We start from the raw sequence: 18,151 nt of genomic DNA, 5'->3' as shown, positions 1-18,151 counted from the left end.
ATAAAAACAAACATCTCACACTGAGTTACCCCTACAAATTCAAAGACTGAGAACTAATTATTACAATTACCAGGGATAATGAACATTTTTCAGCTAATTATTTTCCTTACAGACATTAATTTTTTTTTTTTAAACTACAGATCTTATCTAGGATGAGGAATATCTCTGTGGTTTTCTTACCCTATCCAGACCCCCCAAATAAAGCTTTTGTCTGGAGTCCTCTATGTCTCCCTCCTGCTCTAGTGCACATCTTCAGGAGAAAAGGGAATGAGAAAATACTTGCTGGTATGCTGGTCTACCTTACAAACTGCAGGAGGTTCAAAGGGCAAGAGTACATGGGGCAGAGGGTACTGAGAGTGAAGCAGGACAGGTAGGCAAAGGTGAACACACTAAAACTCATCCTGCATGTATGCACATCAAATCATTTTATTTTTACAAATCAATTTATGCCTGCTTGAGAAAAGCAGGCATAATTGTCCTCATTTTACTGGTGAAGAAATTGAGGTTTCCAAGGTTTAAGCAGCTTGCCTAAAGTCACTTAGCTGCCAAGGGGCAAAAGCAGAATTCAAACCTGGTTTCAGTGCAGTCACTTTAAGCTGGTGTCCTTAATTATCTGTCATGCAGCACCTGTCTTCTGCAGAAGGAGGATATGTCTTCTGCAGAATCTGTTCATATTAACATGAACTTTATAAGTAGCTTGCTTTAAAAAAGCAGGTAGCAAAATAGTATGAAACCTCACCCTATTCAAACTATGGGATGTTTAAAATATCAAAATATGGGAGTGACTTAGGTATGAGTTCTCTGGTATGGTTATTTTTGCTAGATTTTTTATAAGTGAAAGTTATTTTAATATTTTAAGATTTTTTAAATCAAGGATAAGAGGCGAGATACTATGTCCCTGGCAGGCTGGAGGAGAGGCTACTGGGACTAGTTAGCACTGGTGATGACTGCATTTGCACAATGTGACCAAGGCTTAGAAAGATTTTGCCCAGCTTTCCTAAACAGATCCTCCCTCAAGAAACAGGAGAAAATGTACTAGAGATACAGAAATAAGTGCTAGGACTTTTTTTCTCCTCTGTGGATACTAATGATAACTTTTTCTTCCTTTTCATGATAACTTTAAACCAGGACCTTTTTTTTTTTTTAAGATTTCTTTCTTTATTTTAGAGAGAGTGCGAGTGGGGGGAGGGGCAGAGGGAGAGAGAATCTCAAGCTGACTCCCCGCTGAGTGAGGAGCCGGATGGGATGCGGGGCTCCATCTCACAACCCCAAGATCATGACTGGAGCTGAAATTGAGAGTAAGACGCTCAACTGACTGGGCCACCCAGGCGCCCCTATGCCAGGACTTTAAGAGTGATTACCTTCCCCAGGGGGTGAGCTACTACAACAGTATAGAGTAGTAACTGCTCTCCCATCACATACAGCATGTAACCACTTCTGCATAAGGCAGGTGGGAAATGTTCCACAGAGAAAATGTCTTTGTGGGGCAGGTGGCTCATTCACTAAGCGTCTGCCTTTGGCTCAGGTCATGATCCTGGGGTCCTGGGATCCAGTCCCGCATCGGGCTCCCTGCTCCACTGGAAGCCTGCTTCTCCCTCTCCCGCTCTCCCTGCTGTGTTCCCGCTCTCGCTGTGTCTCTCTCTGTCAAATAAAAACATAAAATCTTTAAAAAAAAGAAAAAGAAAAGAAAATGACTTTGGAGTGAATATGAAGAAAGAGTCAGTTAGCTGGGGAAGCAAGAAAAGAGTAGAGAAAAGAGCATTTAAAGGTTCAGAGGAGTGAGAGCACAAGCTTGTGTTTCTCTGGAGTTGAAATAACAATACTGAAAAAGAAGTTGTGTGCTAGGATCTGTCCTGGAATAGTTCTCCAGCTTCCATCAATATGCAAAATTAGAATTCAGACAGAATCCTTAAAGTGCTGATTGATGGTGGTGCCAGTTCAGTGACATCACCCTGATGATGTGGCAGTTTGCTGTCACCTTGTGATACACATTCTTCTCTCTCCATGTTGACATATCACACAGGTGATAGCCAGCCATAAAGATAAGGTATTATTTTCACCTAAAACAAATATCAAGTAGACAAGTTGTGGGTCTTAAGCAGAGATTTATCATCTTCTACAAAATACTAATGAAATAGTTGCCAACTGAACTGAAATAATTATAGCTCCCCAAAATGTCCTTTCCTGAGAGAAACAAGCAGAATGCGAACAAGGTCTACCTTAATCCAAGAAGGCAAGAGCTGGATGATCTTTGTTCTCTCCTTCGAAGGAGTTATAAAAGACATCAATTTATTTATAGGATTTTCTATAAGGACCAAGAGACTTTCAGGCAAAAGCTCTATTTTCGCAAATTGAAAGAACACAAAAACAGGCCACTCATTTTCAGAAGGCTATACTTGCATAATCCAAACATTTTAAAGAACATATTTATCCCATAGGAACAACAGAGAAACAGCATTTGGTATTTCTACTTAATCTGTGGAAAAGAGAGCATTTGGGGGTGCTCAGTTGGTCAAGCGTCTGCCTTCAGCTCAGGTCATGATCTCAGGGTCCTGGGACAGAGCCCCACATCTGGCTCCTTGTTCAGCGGGGAGCCTGCTTCTCCCTCTGCCTGACACTCCCCTTGCTTGTGCTCTCTCTCTCTGACAAATAAATAAATAAAATCTTTTAAAAAAGAGAGAGAGAGAGTATCTGTACTAAGTGTCAACAACCACATTTCGAGGCCTTTCTAGGAGTTGTTTTACAACTATAAGAATGCATGCATGCATGTGTATTTATTTACAATTTGCCTCATTCCATGGAAATTTGGAATGGCTTTCAGCAAGTACATGTTGTAACTAAATAACAGTAAAATATTAATAGAAATTTTGAAGTCCAGACAGGGAAAACGTTAAGTGAGAGTAGAAATTCAAGACCACTGAAATGAAAGACACAAATATGCATGCCATAATTAAACTTTGAGTTAGACTTTAGGGCCCTGAGAAGTCAAAATGAAGAGAGAGGCACAATTAGTCCCATTATTCTCATTAGTAGAAAGGAAAAGGCTTAGAACACCTCAGGAAAACAAAGTTTTCCCGGCCTTGAATTTTAAAAGGAAATTCTCAGATGGAGCATTCTTTGGGGGGCACTAAATTGACACTGCCCTCAAAACTTCTATGTTAAATGCAATAACTGATTTCTTTCTTCCTCCCAATCATCCTCTGATTAAAAAAAATATACACACACACACAAGAACAACAACAACAGGACAGACATTAAAACCCAGCTTCGTGAAGAACATCTTTAAGTGACTAAGGTGATTTTATTCAGCAATTTTATTTGCCAGCAGACTGGCTGATAGGACTCAGAAATTCAAAAATGAGTGAATGGGGGACATTTTTTTCAGGCAATCTTTCAGAGAAGATACTCATTCAGTCAGTCATTCATTTCTGGAGCTTCTACTAGATGCTAGGAATCAAGTTATGTGCTAAGGATTTGAAAGTATGGTAAGACATATTCCCAATTCTTGAAGAACTCATGATTTAGTAAAGTCTGATTTTCAAAGATATTTTTTATCAGGGACCTTCTCTCCACAAATTTTCTGCAGTAACTCTTCATGGCAACTTAGAAGGGATGAGACAAAGAACAGTATTTTCCATGCTTCACTAAAAGCACTGATTACATGATTTCACAGCTTGTCTTTTGTTTCCCGGATAGCCTAGGTTTAAAGCCTAGCTCTGCTATTTCCTAACTATGTGAACTTGAGCCTCAGTTTCCTCATCTGTAAGAGAGAAGTAATTAATAATACTTATCTGATAGGATAATTGTAAGGATGCAATGAGTTAATAAATGTAAAGCACCTAAAACAGTACTTGGCAAATAGTATTCAGTCAATGTTTGCCAGTGTAGGACACAGTACTAATGTTTCCAAATACTCAGTCCCCTTCCTGGTTCCTCAGGTATCCCCAGGATACCCTCTGGTATCTTCACTCGTTCCATGTCATTTGCAGGATCCTGTAGGAGGATTATTTATCTCCAACCCACTGACAATGGACTTGGCCTTGGACATTAGCAGATGAGTAGAAATAATATACACACTGTCTGAGCAGAAGTTTTAATAGCCGATGCATGCTTCCACTGACTCTCTCTTTTCCCTCTGGTATGAGTACACTGTGTCCCAAATAGGGGCTGCTCCTTCAGCCTGGATTATGGAATAAAAAGACACAGGGAGGGGTACCTGGGTGGCTCAGTTGATTGAGCACCTGACTCCTGGTTTCAGCTCAGGTCGTGATCTCTGGGTACTGGGATCGAGCCCCACATCCGGCTCTAGGCTCTGCATGGAGTCTACTTGGGATTTTCTCTCTCCCTCTGCTCCTCCCCCCATTCGCGCATGCACTCTCTCTAAAATAAATAAATAAATAAAATCTTTAAAAAAAAAAAGGCACAGGGAGCAGTAACAGATCTAATGCCAATCTGCCAAAGATATGTAATGCAGACAAGAAACAAACCTCTGTTCTTGCAAGCCACTGAAATTTCAGGGCTATCTGTTACCACAGAACAGCTGACTAGAACAGCCATTATTATTTCAATTTTAACAAAAACAGTTTTGAAAAACTTTTAAAAATCAACAGGTATGTATCTCAAATCATCACAACAGATTCTCACAACATATCTGAATATATCTAATTGGCTCAGTCAGTTAAGCTTCTGACTCTTGATTTCAGCTTAAGTCATGGTCTCAGGGTTGTGAGGTTGAGCCCGGTGGTGGACACTACACTCAGTGTAGAGTCTGCTTGAGATTCTCTCTCCCTCTCCCATTGCCCCTTCGCCTCCATGCATCCTCACGGGCACTCTCTCTCAAAAAAAAAAAAAAAAAAAAGAAAAAGAAAAGAGAGTAACTTACTTCCTATTCCTTACTACTGTTTCTTTTTTTCCTTTATCTAGTAACTACATCCCCTGACAAACCTTAAAGATAATGATGAACATCTCTGCTGAGCTCATTTTTCCACTCTACATATACATCCTCTGTGGGAGCCAATGATTTACAAAATGGAAGACAGGAGAGACTGGCTTTCAAAGACCTCCCCTTATAAGCACTATGGCCTTGTATGACAAGCTAATTTTCATTTGAAAAAGAATTCATTAATGCAGATTTCATAAAGGTTTATTAATAGATTCTCATTGATTCTGTTTTCCTGTCTCAGTCTTTTGTAGTTTTTAGAAAAAGGAGCTTCTAAAAATCATTTTATTCTCTTCCATCAACAATAGCATTTAATGTTCTCCATATCTCAGAAAGGATGCACTTCCTCTTCTAGGCAACTGCACTGTGCTCATTTTTGGCAAAATAAGTACTGAACTATTGTTCTTCTCTTCTAAAACTGTAAGCACTTTGGACACAAGCTGCCATTCTCATGGGCTTGGAGTCTAATGGGGAAAATAAGGCAATAAGTAAATAACCAAATGCCTTCAAATTACATTAAGTACTATGAAGAAAAGAGAGTGTTTTAATAGAGAATAACGAGGCATGGAGTGAGATGAACTTAACTGGTAATGAGGGAAGACCCATCTGAGTTAGGGGCAGTTACCCTTTCTCACCTGAGTAGGATAAGGAAAGCACAGCTGGGTAAAAGGCAAGAGGACACTGCTCAGGTGAGGCCCTGAGATAGAAGAGAGCCTAGAATGCTCAGGAACGGAAAGAAGGGAATGTTTCCCTTGTTCTCACATTTCAGCAAGACAATGAGGAACATGAAATGGAGTTGATGAACAAAGCCAAAGTTAGATCATGGGGAGCTTCACTGGTTTGGATTGTATTCTGTGAAGAATGAGAAGATGTTGCAGGGTTTTAAGCAAGCAAGTGTTGTGATCCGATTTGCATCAATAAAAGATGTATGGAAATGAACTAGAGAGAAGCAGGAATAAAAGTAGAGAAACCAATGAAGAGGAAGAGGAGAGCAAGTCAAGAGGAACTGGAGAAAAGTGGAAAGACATGCGGCATATTTTGGAGGTGAAACGTACAAATTCTGCTGACAGACTAAAACTGGGTTTTGGTGGGGAAGAGAGCAAAGGCTAAAGGCTGATGGTAGGTTTCCAGCCTGAGGAAGGAGGAATTTGCACTACAACTGAATGAGATGAAGATGACTAAGGGAGGAATCCATTTAATGCGTGAAGTCAGGAATTCTATTTTGAACAGGTACAATTTAAGATGCCTGTGAGATATCCAACTGAAATGTCAGGTAAGGGAATTGGATAGCTGCCGACGGAATTCAGAGGAGAGCTCTGAGCAAGCAATAAACTTGAAAGTGATCACCTATTAGGTGAGGAGGGCACTCCCACTGGCGGATGACTCACCATGGGGAGTCGAAGCCAGAAAGTAAGGAGGTAGTAGAAGAAAGAGAGTGATGTGTCAAAAAGACAGAAGTCCCCTTGAAGTGGCTCTCACTGGCCAGAAATACTTATTTATTACAGAAAGGAAAATAGTAATTGTACAGTGAAGAAGCTCACTAGTCACCACCTTAATCAAATTTTCTTTTTTCTTTTTTTTGGGGGGGGGGATCAATCCAAATCATCTGCCACTGGATAGAATGCAATGAGAAGAACACAGAAAATCACCTGTGATATTCCTAGAAAGATATTCAACTTGAATCTAATTGTGAGGAAACAACAGACAACCATTATTGAGAGATACTTAATAAAATAACTGGCCTGTAATCTATAAAAGAGTTAAGGTCATGAGATTCAAGGAAAGACTGAGGAATGGTTCCAGATTAGACACCAGAGGGACACAGCAACCCAACACAACATGCAATCTGAACTGGATTCTATTACAAAGGACATGATTCAGACAATTAGCAAAACTTGTATAGGATCTGTAGATTAGATGGTAACAATATAATCATGTAAACTTCCTGATTTTGTTATCTTACAGATACCAAGGAGAATATCCTTATTTGTAGAAAACACTAAAGTATTCTGGAATGTTAGGGTACCATGTTAGTAACTTATTCTCAAACGGTTCAAGAAAGAAAATGTTATTTGTACTATACTTGCAATTTTTCTGTAAGTTTGATATTTTTTTAAAAAGCAATGAATTGCAATAATATACCTACATATCAGATTGTAAACATTAAAAGACTGACCAATAGCAAGTATTTGTGAAGATATGAAGTATCATAAACCCCCATACAGAGCTGGAGAGGGTTAAGACTGGAACAATCATTTTAGAAAACATTTTAGAAAAAATCATATCCCCTATGACTCAGAGACTGCATTCCTACAGAATCTCCTAAATGTGAGTACCAAGATGGTCATGTGGCACTGTTTGTGAGAGTCAAAAACTGGAAAGAGATTAAATATTCATCATAGAACAGATGAATAAATTGTTTATGATATTTATATAGTGAAATATCATACAACAAAAATGAATGAATTAGAGCAACACTCATCAACAAGGATGGACTCATATATAATGTTGAATCTGAAAGAAGCAAATACAGCCATTTAACAAAGTTCAAAATAGACTAAACTACATTGTTTAGGTGGTAAAAATTTAAGAAATGTAAGGAAATAACTGTCACAAAAGTCAAGACAGGGAAGGTGAGAGGGAATGGGTTATGGGGGGGGGGAAGATGCACAGCGAGTGGGGGTGGTTTCTGGATGCTGGCAGTGTTCCGTTTCTTGCCATCAGACTGGTGCTCATTTTATCATTATTTGTTAAAGTGTACATATATGATTTGTGTACATTCTGAATATATACATTTCCCAATTTTAAAATTATTAAAAACAATTGTTTACATTTACTGAAAGATTACAATTTGCCAGCTACCATATTGAGCACATATACATATTTTATCCTATTTAAACTTTCCCATCCTATGCAGCAGTACCATTACTATATTCTCCATTTTACATATGTATAAACTAAAGCTTCATAAATTATCTAACTTCCACACTAACAAATGGGGACATGACTTCATTCAGGCTCATGTGCAGCTTGCAAATTTAGCCATTAAACTGGGCTTTCAAGAATTGCTTTGATTCTTCTCTATTTTTCCATATATGTTATTAGAATTTGGGCTTCTTACGAGGTTTCTCTATAAATTCCCATACTATTGGGGCACCTGGGTGGCTCAGTCGTTAGGCGTCTGCCTTCGGCTCAGGTCATGTTCCCAGGGGCCTGGGATAGAGCCTGGCATCTGGCTCCCTGCTCAGCGGGAAGCCTGCTTCTCCCTCTCTCACTCCCCTTGCTTGTGTTCCCTCTCTTGCTGTGTCTCTCTCTCTCTCAAATAAATAAATAAAATCTTAAAAAAAATAAAAGACTTACGTTTAAAAAAAAAATTCCCATACTATTTAGTATGGTGCTTTAAAATTGAGGCTTGATAAGTATTGCTGACTAGCTCAACAATTTGCTATTTCTAATGGAACCATAAACTGTTGTGTAATGTCCTGAGATATTTTTTAATCCATCAATCAGAGCCGAGAGCTTGAGTTTTCAATTATAAGGCAAAAGACGTTAAAGACATTTGAACTAGGAAAATATTTATATTGAAACCAAAGGCAAGAGGTTTGCATGACTTTGACAACAAGAATGAGTATAAGCATATTACAGCAATCTCAAAGAGACCAATGGACTTGAGATAGTGTTCCATGTACAGCTCATTTGAAGAAATTTTTTTGTTATGTTAATCCCCATACATTACATCATTAGTTTTTGATGTAGTGTTCCATGATTCATTGTTTACATATAACACCCAGTGCTCCATGCAGAACATGCCCTCTTTAATACCCATCACCAGGCTAACCCATCCTCATTTGAAGAAATTATATGCAGCTATAAAATTTCAGACTCACTTTGAAAACCATGTTTTTGTACTTGACAAAATTCTACTAAGCCAATTTTACATATTTTTTTAAAGATTTGTTTATTTATTTTAGAGAGAGAAAGAGAGAGCACATGAGCAGGGGGAGGAGCAGAGGGAGAGAAGCAGACTCCCCGCTGGGCAGGGAGCTGGCTACGGGTTGGGTCTCATGACCCTGAGATCATGACCTGAGCCAAAATCAGGAGTTCCACACTCAAACGACTGAGCCACCCACCCAGGTGTCCCCCACCAATTGTATTTTTAAAAGAAATCATAGCTTTTAATTTTCTTTATTGGCTTTGGATTTATGTAATGTCTTTCTCAAAAAAAAAAAAACCCTCTACGTTTTGTTCACTCAAACATTATCCCACTTACTTCCCATGTTTTCAGAAGTTTTATTTCCAAATTTACAGATAAACAAATGTAGAACGTTTAAAAGAAACTTTAAAAAGTATTGGTAAGGGGGCGCCTGGCTGGCTCAGTTGGTAGAGCATGTGACTCTTGATCTTGGGGTTGTAAATCTGAGCCCAACATTAAGTGTAGCAATTACTTAAAAATAAAATCTTTGGGATGCCTGAGTGGCTCAGTCCTTAAGCGTCTGCCTTCAGCTCAGGTCATGATCCCAGGGTCCTGGGATCAAGTTCCGCATTGGCCTCCTTGCTCAGCGGGGAGCCTGTTTCTCCTTCTGCCTGCCCCTGCCCCTGGTTGTGCTCTCCCTCTGTCTCTCTGACAAATAAATAAATAAAATCTTTAAAAATAAATAAATAAAATAAAATCTTTAAAAAAAAAGTATTAGTAAAAAAGATTTACCAATCTCAAGCTGTAGGATTTGAGAGTTTGAAAATTGTGTATTTCTTCTCTAAAAGCTAGACGTTTTCTACCAAATTCGTAGTACAATCCACCAATGGGATCATCTCCTGTGTAACTCTCATCAGTTTTAGGACATAGAAAATTGAGTTGAGATCAACTAGCAGCACTGGCAAGTGAACAGGAAGGAGAGCTGGCAGCTGTGGTACTGAAGAGGAGAAAAAGATCGCTAAGGATCTCACTGTTTCATTCTTGCCATGGACAAAAATAAGTTTAAATACATTTATAAAATCTAAGGATAAACATTACTACAATTGAAATAGGATATTTAACTTACGAACCTAATCAACTGAGCAAATGATAGGAAAGAAAACATAGGAACAACATTAAATCCTAATAAATAGAAGACATAAAATATGCAAGGGATAATGACAAATATAAAAGGATGCTCAATATCATTAGTCGTTAGGGAAATGTAAACCAAAAGCCCAATGAGATATCACTTCTCACCAACCAGGGTGGTGTATTAGTTTGCTAGGGCTGCCATAACAAAATACCACAGCCTGGAGCTGCCTAAACAACAGAACTTTATTTTCACACAGTTCTAGAGGCTGGAAGTCCAAAATCAAGGTGTTGGCAGGTACAGTTTCTCCTGAGGCTCTGTCTTTGGCTTACAGATGGTCACCTTCTTGCTGTGACCTCACATGGTCTTTTTCTGTGAATGTGCACCCCAGGTTTCTTTTCCTTTTCTTATAAGGACACCAGTCCTATTGGGTAATGACCCCATCTTCATGATCTCATTTTAACCTTAATTATCTCTTTAAAGGACCTATCTCCAAATACAGTCACAATGGGGGACTAGGGCTTCAACATATGAATTTGCAGGGGTGGGTAAACAATTCAGTCCATACCAAATGGCTATAATAAAAAAGACTTGCAATAAGGAGAGTTTATGAGGATGTGGAGAAATTAAAACCTTCATTCATTGATGGTGGGACTGTAAAATGGTGTAGCCACTTTAGAAAACAGTCTGTGATTTCCTCAAAAAGTTAAACACAGAGTTACCATATGACCCAGCAATTTCACTCCTAGGTATATAAAAGAAATGAAAATGCATGCCCACACAAAAGGATGTACATGGATGTTCATATAGTATTATTTAAAATAGCCAAAAAGTTGAAACAACCCAAATGACTATCCCCTGATGAATGGATAAATGACATATGAAATAGCCATATAATGGAATATCGTTTGGGGATAAAAAGGAATAAAGTATTGATACATACTACAATATGGATTAAGCTTGAAAACGTTATGCTAAGTGAAATAAGCCAGCCATTATATGATCCTATTTATATAAGATGCCCAGAATAGGCAAATCTGTACAGACAGAAAGTAGAGTAGTAGTTGCCTAGAACTAGGGAGAAGAGGGGATGTTGAGGGAAAAAAGAAAATGACTGCTAGTGGGTACAGGGTTTCTTTTCAGGGTGATGAAATGTTCTAAAATTGTGATAATAGTTGCAAAATTCTGTGAATATACTAAAAACCATTGAATTATAAACTTTGAATGAATTAATTATATGTGTGAATAGTATCTCAATAAAGCCGATAAAAAAGAACAAATATATCATTGCAACATATATGTAAATGGATTAAGTTCCTCTATTAAAAGAGCAGGACCCTCAGCGTGGGTTAAAAAAATTTTATCATGTATCAGGGACAAGAAATACACGAGAGAAAAATCACAAAGAAATTTTGAAAAAGAAAGGTCTGGGCAAAATATATATCAGAAAAATGCAAAAAGAAAACTAACAGGGGCAATATTACAATTAGATAAAATATTCTCTGATCATGCTTATTACAAAAGAATAATAAAATACTGAATACATTTATATCTAATCAACTATAAACTAAAATCACAAGCAAAGTCTAATGAATCACTGGATATTAAAAAGCATTCTTTTGAATAATTCCTGGGTCAAAACACAAATCAAACCTGAAATTACACATTATTCAGAAATTAACAATAGAGGGTTCATACTAGAATCTATAGGATACAATCACAACTACATTGCAGAGGAAAATTAATAGCCTTAAAATGTTCTTAAAATAACCCTGAAAGCTACTAATGAATAAGCTAAGCACTTAACTCTAGGGAAACTAGAAAAAGAGTGACAAAATAAATGAAAAGAAAAGTAGAGAAAAATAATCAATAAAAAAGCTTACATTAATGATTTAGAAAACAAAGATAGAATTAATAAATAAAACTAAGAGCTGGTTCTTTGAAATCATCGAAGTATTCCACTGAACAGTCATTCTAGGAGATATTGATAGGTGCACTGTGGGGAGAAAAACCTTTTGTGGCAAAAATGAAAAACACTGCACACTAAATCTTCCACTTAATGGGGCACCTGGGTGGCTCAGTCAGTTGAGACTCCAACTCTTGATTTTGGCTCAGGTCATGGATTTCAAGGTTCGTGAGATAGAGCCGAGCCCCAAGTCAGGCTCTACACTCATTGGGGAGTCTGCTTGAGATTCTTTCCCTCTACCCCTCTCCTCACTTGCACTCTCCCTCTCTCTCTCTCTAAAAAAATAAATAAATAAATCTTTTTAAAAAAAATCTTCCACTTAAGAATTCATAATGCACATTAGTTTATTAAAGATTGAAAAGTCCAGGGCGCCTGGGTGGCTCAGTCGTTAAGCATCTGCCTTCAGCTCAGGTCATGATCCCAGGGGCCTGGGATCGAGCCCCCGCATCAGGCCCCCTGCTCAGCAGGAAGCCTGCTTCTCCCTCTCCCACTCCCCCTGCTTGTGTTCTGTCTCTTGCTGTGTCTCCCTCTGTCAAATAAATAAATAAAATCTTTAAAAAAAAAAAAAACACTGAAAAGTCCTGGGGCACCTGGGTGACTCAGTCAGTTGAGCAGCCCACTCCTGATCTTGGCTCAGGTCATGATCTCAGGGTCCTGGGATTGAGCCCCACACTGGGTTCTGTGCTCAGTGGGGAGTCTGCTTAAGGTATCTCTCTGTCCTTCTTCCTCTGCCACCCCCTCAAATAAATAAATAAATCTTAAAGACCGAAAAGTCCTAAAGCCTGTAAACTGTTTTAAGTAGTATGATCCAGTCTCACAAACTTACTTAGGCATGAAGACTTACTTGTGAGCATTCTTTGTAATAATGTTCCATGGAATACCCACTTGGCTGACACAGGTAAATCTCTGGTGTGTATAACCAAAACTAAATGAGAAAATATGAATATGAAACATCTGGAATGAGAAATGTGATATAACATATATGGATGAGGTTAAAATGGCAAGAGAACTGTATATAAGCTTTGTATCCATCCACAAAATGGATGATTTTTAAGAAAAATATGCATTACCAAAAATTTACTCAGAAAGAAGTAGAAAAAGGAATAATCTAATAACCATGAAAGAAATACAAAAATATATGATTTAAACCCCATTTATAGGCTGTGGCCCAAGTACAGTCAAAATCTATTAGATCTTCTTAGAACAGAAGAGCTTTCTACTCCTCTGGCATCCAGTTACTCTGGTTCTCACCACTGTTATCCCTCTCTAGGATTACCACAATGACCTTCCAACTGGTCTGGCTCCATTCTTGCTTCCCTATTTAGCCAACAAGTGAGATTCCTCTAATAAAGGAATCTGATCATGTCACTTCTCTAAAATCCTTCAGTGGGTCCCCGTTAATCTCAAGAAGAAAGTCCAAACCTCTGGACATGTTCTAAAAGGCTCTGCGAGTTTTGGCCTCTGGGAAGCATTCTAGCCTCATCTCTCAACTCTCCCCTTCTCCTACTCTTGCTCCAGTCCTACTGAACATTTTTCCTTTTCTCAGAAGCGCCATGTGCTCACTTTCAGGTCTTTCCACAAGCTCTTCCATCTCCCAAGGACACTCTCCTCTCCACCCCCCAGTACCTCTTTTGAGTGGACATTCTTACTTAAATGTTAGTTTAAGTGCCACTTCCTCTGGAAAGCATTTTCTGATTTCCCCAAATCTGAAGCAGAGGCTCCTCCTATTTTTTCCCATAGGCTATGTACTTTCCTTATTGTAGCATTTACAACACTGACTTTTAATTTCCTCTCCATCCCTCAACAGACTACAAACTCCAAGATGGCAGAGATTTTATCATCTTGTTTACCATTTAATCCCCAGTACCTAACAACAGTCCAGGCACATAACAGAAGTTCAACATAAGTTTATTAAAAGAATAAATGAAGTTTAACATTGACACCAAAGATAAAAAAGATAGCACCCACAATAAAACTGTAGGTTAATCTCATCTATGAGTATAGATGTAAAATCTGAATTAGAATGCTAGTGAATCAAATCCAGCAGTCTAATAATAATACATCATGGTCAAGATAGGTTTACTCTAAGACTGCAAGGATGACTCAGCATTAGGAAACCGGAAAGAAAAATTATATAATCATTTTGATAGATGATAAAGAATATATTTTTTTTAAGATTTTATTTATTTGACAGAGACACAGCGAGAGAAGGAACACAAGCAGGGGGGAGTGGGAGAGGGAGAAGCAGGCTTACTGCTGAGCAGGGAGCCCGATGTGGAGCTCGATCCCAGAACCCTGGGATCATGACCTGAGCCGAAGGCAGACGCTTAACCGACTGAGACACCCAGGCACCCCGATAAAGAATATTTGATATGCTTCAAAATTCATCATCATGAACTGACTCAGTAAATTTAAAATAGAAAAATATTTAACACTATATAAAGAATTTATTATAAAAGAACAGAAAATTCAACCTTAGTGGTGAATCAAATGAGACAGGAGGCCTGTGAAAACTGCTCTCACTGTTTTGTATATTTTAGCTGAAAGGCAGTAAGACAAAAAAGAAAGATACAGTAAAAATATTGGGAAAAGAAACAAAAATTATAATTATTTCAGCTTATGGTTATCTGCCTTGATACTACTTAGGACTGACTAACTGCAAATTTTAGTAAGTTTTCCAGTTATATAAACTAGTTAGAAAATATAATAGAAAAAAAAAAGGGTACCATTCATGAAAAAAAATATATATAAAACTCCTGAAAACAAACTTAACAAAAAAATACAGAACTTAAATGAAAAAATTTCCCCAAGTAATCTCTAACTCAAGTCCAACCAAGTCAATGAAATTTTTATGTCTGGAATTGGATTTTATAATCTGATATTCTTCTTTTTTTAAGACTTTTATTTATTTACTTGAGAGAGAGAGAGAGAGAGAGAGCATGAGCCAGGGGGAGGAGCAAAGGGAGAGGGAGAAGCAGACCCCCGCTGAGCAGGGGTGGGGCTCGATCCCAAAACCCTGAGATCATGACCTGAGCTGAAGGCAGATGTTTAACCGACTGAGCCACCTAGGCGCGCCCTGATATTCCTCTAATAAAATAAGCAATTGACAATATGTAAAAAAGAAATTGCGAAAATCAATGAAAAGTGGCTTGCTTTACCAGATGGTAAATGGAATATAACAATGAAATTTCAATAATGTGTTACCAGAAGAGGAATATCCAAAAATAATCATGGGGACAGACTAAAAAATACATGAATAGATCTGAATTTACTAGAATTTAGTTCAGGTAACATTTGGACTTTTAAATTAACATGGAAAGAAATGTATTGTTGAATAAATTTCCTTCTGACAACCAAGTAAACATTTGGGAAAAACTAAGGTGACTATTTTATGAGTTCTTATATACAAGTAGATTAAAAGAGCAAGTATTTTTTTAAAAAGAATATTTTAAAAGCTCATTAGAATACTAAAAGAAAATGTTACAATGCTGAAAGAAGCAGGCTTTTATAAAAGCATAAAAACAAAGCCAAAATCATGAGAGAGAAGACTAGTAGAGAGAATTATATAAAAATTCCAATTCCAACTAACATAAAATACCTAGCATAAAAGTTTTGTTTTTTTTAAAAAAAAGGTAAATTGGGAAAAGATTTGATAATCCCCAGATTTCTCAAGGTTATGGGGAAATGGATATTTTTCTTACAAGGTCAATAGTACAAAATGGTATGAATTTTCAGAAGGGCATTCTGGAAATATTTCCAAAAAAAAAATAAAGATGAAGAAATAGAACCAACCACAAATGCCATCATTAGAGAAGTGATTGATTAAATTATAGCATACCCATATAATAAAATACTATCTAGCCCTTAAATACCATAATATAGATCTATATTCTTTGATATGGAAGAACACTAATGATATTTTAAAAAGAAAAAGGGTTGAAGAAATAATCTGTGTAGCATAATCCCTTTGTTGTAAAAATTTTACATAGACAATAGAATATTAACAATGGCTATTTCTGGGTATAGGAAATTGGATGATTTTTATTTTATTCTTTAAAATTTTTCTTAGACTCTGATTTTTTTTCAATGAATATCTATTACTTTAAGTAATTAGTGAAGGGCATTAAGGCAAACTTGTTCAAAACAAGAGAACTTGAAACTCGTAACATATCTCAAGTAAAATATCGAAAGTGTCAAAGAATTATCTTTAAGGGACTCTTTTATTTTTTTCAAGATTTTATTTATTTACCTGACAAAGAAAGAGAGAGCACAGCAGAGGGAGAGGGAGAAGCGGACTCCCGCCTGAGCAGGGAGCCTGATGCAGCATGATCCCAGGATCCCAGGACCATGACCTGAGCTGAAGGCAGATGCTTAACTGACTGAGCCACCCAGGCGTCCCCGGAGTATCTTCTTGAAAGATTTAGTGACAGGTAAATCACTGTTGGATGACAGGTAACTACAAAAGAATATTTCCAATGTTCTAAAATCCTCTGTCTAGTATTTCAAAACCTTCCTTTCCATCAACTGGCCCAAATTTATCTTCCAGTCTCTCATTACTCCCAACGTAAACTTTCTGTCAAGTCAGTCTTTTGTTTCTTTGGTGGAAAACAAAAAATCTGGCATTTATCTATGGTATGTAGGGTTTAAACAATTTGAATTTTATCATTAAATGTCTGGGTTTGGTTCTTCATAAAATCCCACTTGGTAGCAGCTACCAGAAGTAATGGCAGAAAACTGAAGAAAAGTTAAACCTCATCCTTTCTCTGATTATCCCAATCCACAATGATCTCTTTCTCTGACTTCTAGAACAATTATTCTGTGCCACCCTAACTTTTTATATACCAGTGAGCAGTACTTTTCTCTCATTCATTCATTCATTCATGCTTGGTTGTATGACTTTTTGTTTTCCAGATGAATTCAGCAGCCTGGGAACAGGCATGAAGAAAGCAAATAGTTGAAATTTGTCCAGGGTTTAGTTTTTAACTGGGCGTGCATTATGGAAGAGCAAGGATATTGCCAAGACAGTGGCCGTTAGAAGGGACTTAATGTGAATGGGATAAAAAAGAAGATGAGAGAGAGCTGACAGGGAGGAAATGGGATGTTTCAGAGATCTAGCCCTTTGAAATGCTAACTAGGCTGTGCAGGATTGTTTTTTATTTATCTTTCATTATCTGGGACTATAAATACACATTTTCAGAGAATAGGAATGTTTGTGTGCCCAGCAGTTATATAATATAGGAACATTTATGTCTAATAAAATATTATTAGGAATAAGAAATATAGAAATTCAATAGAAGAGAGAAGTTCCATCAATCACACTTACAAAGGAAAGATTTTTCTCTTTTTTTACTGATGTATATATGCATGCTTCAGAGATTATTAAAAAACACAAACAGCAAAGGGTAACTACAGTAGCTGGTGCATGGGACACCAAAAAGAGCATGCTAATAACTAAGCAGTATGTATTAGCCAACACAGCTTCCTAAATTCACACAGAATCATTTGCAGTCTCAGCAATAATCCAGAGCAAAGGCTAAAGAACAAGGTAAATTTGATGCATAGTGACAGAGCCTGAGAGACTTCTAGTCCTTCTAGATCTCAGTTAAAATGAACTTCGGAGAGTACCTGTATCTGTGGACAGAAGGGATAAAGGGCAAGGGACCTGAGGCATAAAATGCTAAACGGAGTTAAAACATACATTTCCCCAAAAAAAGAGAAGAAAATTAATTGTGTCTTCTGGTAATGATACTTTTATAAATACACATAACGAGGCAAAACAAGTGTATAGTAATCCAAAAAAAATTGTTGAAAGCATACAAAATCTGTAATAGGTAAAGCAGGCTTTAAAAACATGCATACCAAGTTTTATTTATGTTATGAATTGTATTTCAAATTCATTATGCAGGTGGGCAAATATTGAAATGGAACAGTAAAATAAAATAATAAAAAAGAAAGGGAAAAGTTTAAATTGTGGGAATGGTTATGAACTTTTCTCCTTTTTTTAATATATAGTTATATTTGTGCAAAAAAAGAAAAATGCAAGACACCTCAGTTTTCACCTCTTCCATAGAATTACGTCACTGTATCCCCAGGGACGTAAGCCATGTTCAGGTATGTGTCAACCGTCTCGGCGTGCTGAAGTGCCTCTCCTCACACAGTCACTGCCATGTGCTCCTTCCGAGGGAGGCTGGGGATGTGGGG

At 37.5% G+C, this 18,151-nt stretch overlaps 1 protein-coding gene across 6 annotated transcripts in view; it reads right to left on the bottom strand.

The window, feature by feature from the left end:
- CRACD (capping protein inhibiting regulator of actin dynamics) overlaps positions 1 to 18,151 on the bottom strand; it is a 255,057-nt gene that overhangs the window by 150,301 nt on the left and 86,605 nt on the right. The gene's annotated exons all lie outside the window — the stretch shown is intronic.

The sequence above is a fragment of the Halichoerus grypus genome, chromosome 3 (genome assembly GCF_964656455.1).
Source record: "Halichoerus grypus chromosome 3, mHalGry1.hap1.1, whole genome shotgun sequence".
Taxonomy (NCBI): Eukaryota; Metazoa; Chordata; class Mammalia; order Carnivora; family Phocidae; genus Halichoerus; species Halichoerus grypus.
This window is presented reverse-complemented; position numbering and strand designations above follow the sequence as displayed.